The sequence below is a fragment of the Medicago sativa genome, chromosome 1 (assembly GCF_051527215.1).
Source record: "Medicago sativa cultivar Bolivia chromosome 1, Bolivia_mono, whole genome shotgun sequence".
NCBI lineage: Eukaryota > Viridiplantae > Streptophyta > Magnoliopsida > Fabales > Fabaceae > Medicago > Medicago sativa.
The window spans coordinates 92,823,262-92,829,261 of record NC_140749.1 but is presented as its reverse complement, the minus strand read 5'-3'; positions in this window follow the sequence as shown (position 1 = coordinate 92,829,261).

Sequence of the window (6,000 nt, the reverse complement as noted above, 5' to 3'; positions counted from 1 at the left end):
TGCTTAAGGTGCACGTAGGGTGCATTGGAGTGTTCATCACTTTACAATCTTCAAGTTTGAACTTCTTCAGAAGCTCCTTTGAGTACTTTGATTGATGAACATAGACTCCATCTTTGCATTGATTGATTTGAATGCCAAGGAAGAACTTCAGCTCTCCCATCATGCTCATTTCAAATTCATCCTGCATTAACTCAGAAAATTCCTTGCAAAGAGATGCATTAGTAGAACCAAATATTATATCATCAACATATATTTGCACAACAAGAATATCTTTCCCAAGGGTCCTTCTGAAGAGTGTAGTATCAACCTGTCCTCTTTTAAAATCATTCTTGATTAAGAAATTACTTAGTCTATCATACCAAGCTCTGGGAGCTTGTTTCAAGCCATATAGTGATTTCTTCAGTTTAAAAACATGGTCAGGATATTTAATATCCTCAAATCCAGGAGGTTGCTTGACATACACTTCTTCTTCTATGACACCATTTAGAAATGCACTCTTGACATCCATTTGATATAATATTATGCCATGATTAACTGCATAGGAAAGAAGTAACCTGATTGCTTCCAATCTTGCAACTGGAGCAAACGTTTTAGTGTAATCAATGCCTTCTTGTTGACTATACCCTTGTGCAACAAGCCTGGCTTTGTTTCTTGTTACTTCACCTTGCTCATTCAGCTTGTTTCTGAATACCCATTTTGTTCCAATAATGTTCTTGTGCTGAGGTTTGGGTACCAGATCCCACACATCATTTCTTTGAAATTGATTCAACTCTTCTTGCATAGCTAGGATCCATCCATCATCTGAAAGTGCTTCATCAACTGTTGTAGGTTCAATCATTGAGATTAGTCCAATCATTGACTCCTCTTGTCTGAAATGTGATCGTGTTCTTCTTGGACTATCTTTGTTTCCAATGATTAGCTCCTCAGGATGTGAAGACTTGTGTTTGAATGTGTTTCTGGGAGGATCTACTTGATGTGAGACATCTTGTGCTTCATTAGAAGCAGCTTCATCTTGCGCTTCTGATGTGGGTTCAGCTTCTGGACTATCTTCAGACTCAGCTATCTGATCAGGTTCTGGAGTAGCTTCAGGAACCTGTATCTCTGCAAAACTTTCACCTTGCTTTGAAGTTTTATCTTCAAGCTCCTTGTCATCAAATTTAACGTGCATAGATTCTTCAACACAGAGTGTTTCTGAATTATACACTCTGTATGCCTTTGACCTTTCAGAGTAACCTAAAAAGATTCCTCTTTGGGCCTTGGCATCAAATTTCTTTAGGTAGAGCTTGTTGTTCAGAATGTAACATGTACATCCAAATTGATGAAAGTAAGAGACATTGGGTTTTCTTCCTTTAAAGAGTTCATATGTTGTTTTCTCCAAAATAGGTCTAATATAGATCCTGTTTTTAACATAGCATGCTGTATTCACTGCTTCTGCCCAAAAATGTTTTGGTAAATTGTTTTCATGAATCATGGTTCTGGCCATTTCTTGTAAAGTTCTATTCTTTCTCTCTACAACCCCATTTTGTTGTGGTGTTCTAGGAGAAGAGAACTCATGGAAAATTCCATGTTTTTCACAAAAAGCTTCAAATGGCTCATTTTCAAATTCTCCACCATGATCACTTCTGACTTTCAAAATTTTTGATTCTTTTTCAGATTGAATTTGAGTGCAGAAGCTACTGAATACATCACACGCAACATCTTTACTCTTTATGAATTTCACCCAAGTCCATCTGCTGTAATCATCAACAATGACTAATCCATATCTACTTCCATATAAGGATGCAGTACTCACTGGTCCAAATAAATCAATATGGAGTAATTCTAAAGGTCTTGAGGTTGAAACAATGTCTTTGGTTTTAAAAGATGATTTCACAATTTTCCCTCTCTGACATGCACCACAGAGTGCATCTGAATGATAGTCAATGTTTGGTAGCCCTTTCACAAGTTGTAACTTACTAAGCTTAGAGATTAACCTCCAGTTAGCATGTCCCAACCTTCTGTGCCACATCCATTTCTTATCATTCACTGATAGTAGGCAAACCACCTTCTGATCAGCCAGTTCAGAAAAATTGATTTTATAGACATTGTCAACTCTCTTTCCCTTGAACACAATGGATTTGTCTTTCTTGTTGATTACTGTACAGTTGGGTTTTTCAAAAAGCACATCATAACCATTATCACAAAATTGACTAATGCTCAAAAGGTTATGTTCAAGACCATCTACCAACCATACATTATTAATTGAGGTAGAGGAATTACCAATAGTTCCTGTACCTATGATCTTGCCTGACTGGTTGCCCCCAAATTTCACATTTCCTCCCTCTTTCATTGTTAGGCTGAGGAACATGGACTTGTCTCCTGTCATGTGTCTTGAGCAACCGCTGTCTAGGTACCATGATCTTTGCTTTGGCACTGCTCTTAGACATACCTGCATCATTGACATTTTTAGATTTAGGTACCCATTGTTCTATGGGTCCTGGAAGGTTAGTACTTAAGGCTTTACTCTTCACTTCTTGTACCTTGTGCTGTGAGTTGGGTTGCTTCTGATTAACCATCACCTTAGGTTTTGGTACTTCAGAAGCAGTAACTATCTTCTTCTGAAACTTAGACTTCAGAACCCCAGATTTTGGTTTCACTAGACTCTGAGGAATAGGTTCTGATCTTTTCAGGATCCTGACCTTTGAAGTCTTGGAATCAGATTTGATCATAGCCTTTGACTTATAGTTCTTTGGCTTTGAAGTAATCTTAGCCTTAGAACTAGAAGCTTCAGGTTCTGATTGAACAACAGTTTCCAACTCAGCCCTTTCTGGTACAAAGAATGTTTTCAGACCTTCCTTGATGCATTCACAACAAGATTTTAGATTGGTTTTCTCAAGTTTCACTTCTGGAAAACCAATTCCTCTGCCGTTGTTCTTGTAAATGCTATAAATCATAGAAGCTACTCTGCTTCTGTCAATGCCAGATATAATAAAATCTTCAAGAGCAATTTCATGGTTACTTAAAGGTTTTTCATTACACTTTTCTTGTAGCTTCTGACATAAGAACCTGAGCTGATCTTCATATGTTTTACACATGAAGTCAAAGCCCCTAAGTCCTTGTTCAGAAGCTTTCAGATCCAATAGAGTTGATTTTTGCTGTTGTACCAAATCAGCATATTTTTCTTTTAAATCCTTCAACTCATTGGTTCTTACTTCAAAATGTGTAAGAAGTTCTTTAAGTGACTCAACAAGTTCATTTCTGGGAATTTTGGAATATACCTCGTTTTCATCTTCTGAGTCTGAATCTGATCCAGCTTCTGAAGTTGCTGTTGCTACCAACCCAACAGCTACCTTTGCATCTTCATCAGCTTCCTCTTTATCAGATCCAGATTCACTACCCAAATCATCCCAGGTTGCCATTAAACTCTGCTTAATCTGCTTCTTGAGTTTGCTTGGTTTGAATGTAGACCTCTTTGACTTGTCCTTTGACTTTTCTCTTTGAAGATCAGGGCATTCAGCAATGAAGTGTCCAGGCTTCTTACAGTTGAAGCATCCCTTCTGATCTTCTTTCTTTGAGCTTCTGGAGTTACCCCTTCTGGAGAGAAACTTTCTGTTCTTCTTGGCCAGATATTGAAGTCTGTTTGAGAGCATGGCCATTTCAGCAGCATCTGGTTCAGAATCTGAACTTGACTGTTCTTCCTCTTCAGATTCAACCACTTTGAGAGCTTTTGATGACTTGCCTTTGGATGGAAGAGCTATTGATTTACTCTTCTTAGTAGACTCATGTTCATTAAGACTTAACTCATGAACTTTGAGAGAACTAACAAGATCTTCGACACTTAAAGTGTTTAAATCTTTAGCTTCCTCAATGGCAGTCACTTTTGGTCTCCATCTGGCAGGTAAGCTTCTGAGAATCTTGCTTACATGATCAGAAGCAACATAGCTCTTCTTTAGAATCTGTAGCCCAGAAACTAAGGTTTGAAACCTTGAGTACATCTCCTCAATAGTTTCATCATCCTTCATCTTGAATAGCTCATACTGATGTACAAGCAGAAGAGCCTTTGCTTCTTTGACCTTCTTGCTCCCTTCATAATTTGAACAGAGAGAAGCAAACATAGCTTTAGCAGTGGATTTGTCACTCATCTTCATATACTCTGCTTTGGGTATGGCAGTGACAAGGGCTCCTCTGATAATATGATGCTTCTTGTAAAGTTTCCTCAGTTCTGGAGTATGTTTCTTTCTATCCACAGCAGCTCCTTCTTCATCAAGGACTAAATCACCAACACCATCTTCCAGAATATCCCATAATTCTTCATCCAGGCTCATGATGTAACTGTAAAAGTTGGTCTTCCACCAAGAGAACTCTTCAGCATCTCCATTGAACCTTGGAACTTTTCCAACACTGGTTTTCTTACTATCAATATAATCATGTGAGACATGTTTATAGCTAGTTTCACCAGAACCAGTAGGAGGAGGAGTAGACATGTTTTTCTCAGATCTTTGACTGTTGCACGGTTAAGTGATACACAACAAACCAGGCTCTGATACCAATTGAAGGTGAGAAAAACACAAGAAGGGGGGTTGAATTGTGTTTTAGAAAAATTCTTCGTTTCTCCTAAAAACTGAACACACTGATCAGAAGCTAAGCGAGACAGCTTCTGAAGTGATAATCAGAATCTAAATGCAGCGGAATAAAACAGAGAGAGAGAAGAAGAACGACACAAAGCAATTATACTGGTTCCTTCCACAATCCGGAAGTAGTCCAGTCCCCCTTGCACTTCCAAGGAGATTTCACTAAGAGTAATATCTGATTACAATTGCTCAAGCACACAAGCAAGAGACTTCCTTTGCTCAAGCACACAAGCTAGAGACTTCCTTTGCTCAAGAACACAATCAAGAGACTTCCTGCTCAAGCACAATTGCAAGAGACTTCCTAACTAAACAAAATTACACAGAAAATTGTTTAAGGTTGAACACTTGATATACAATCAGAGGTGCTCACAATACAAATCAGATACAGACTCAATGGACTTAAGAATTTCTAAGATATGACTTTAAGACACAGAAATTCTAAGTGAATGCAGAACAATTTCAGCAGAGGTTTGGCACTTGTAAAAATGTTGTGAGTCTTTCGTTCAGCGTTCTTGCATTACAAAATCTCTAGGTCTTCACTCCTTTATATAGAGGTGTGAAAGAGACGTTGTGAAATTGCCAGCACACCAAAGAGTCGTTATTGAAGCTTGATCTTTCACCAATGATCTTTTGCCTGATTTGGTTGTTGTCCTATGAAGAACAAATTTGAAATCCATTCCTTATCCAAAGGAACATCTATGCAGGCGAGACCGTATTCTGGAGCTGTTTTCTTGTCCTGTAGCGTGGACACAAAGCAGAGTAGTGGAGAACGTGGTTGTATAATTCGTACAAAGTACAATGTCAACGCTTTCGTCCAAAATGCAAGCACACGCCTTCAAACACCTTTGAAATGACCGTTGCAAACTCCACTAATCCTTTGTTTGTGTTTTCGAATCCAATAGACAGCTTTTGCAATGTAGATTCTTCAATCTTTGAATGTTCTTGCAAATCCAGTTGATCTTCAGCTTCTGGTGAAATAGCTTCTGATGAGGCAGCTTCTGATGATGCAGCTTCTGATGATATGACTTCTGCAGCTTCTGATGACGCAGCTTCTGACGATGTGGCTTCTGGACCTCTTGACTTCAGAAGCACTATTCTTCAGGAGCAGCTTTACTTCAGAAGCGGTATTTCTTCAGGAGCAGCTTGACTTCAGGAGCGCTTTGCCTTCAGAATCATCTAAGCTTCATTTTCTTTTGCTCTTTATTTGCTCATTCAGAACCAATGATGATGTAACTTTATAATTATGGTCCTGTATACTTGAACAAATATTAGCTAGTCCAATTTACAATTTTTAATACCTTGTTATCATCAAAACTCTTTAAGGTTCATTGTTAAACACATTTTGTTCCAACACGTTGAATTTTGAAACAGTGTGAAAATGTTGAAAGTT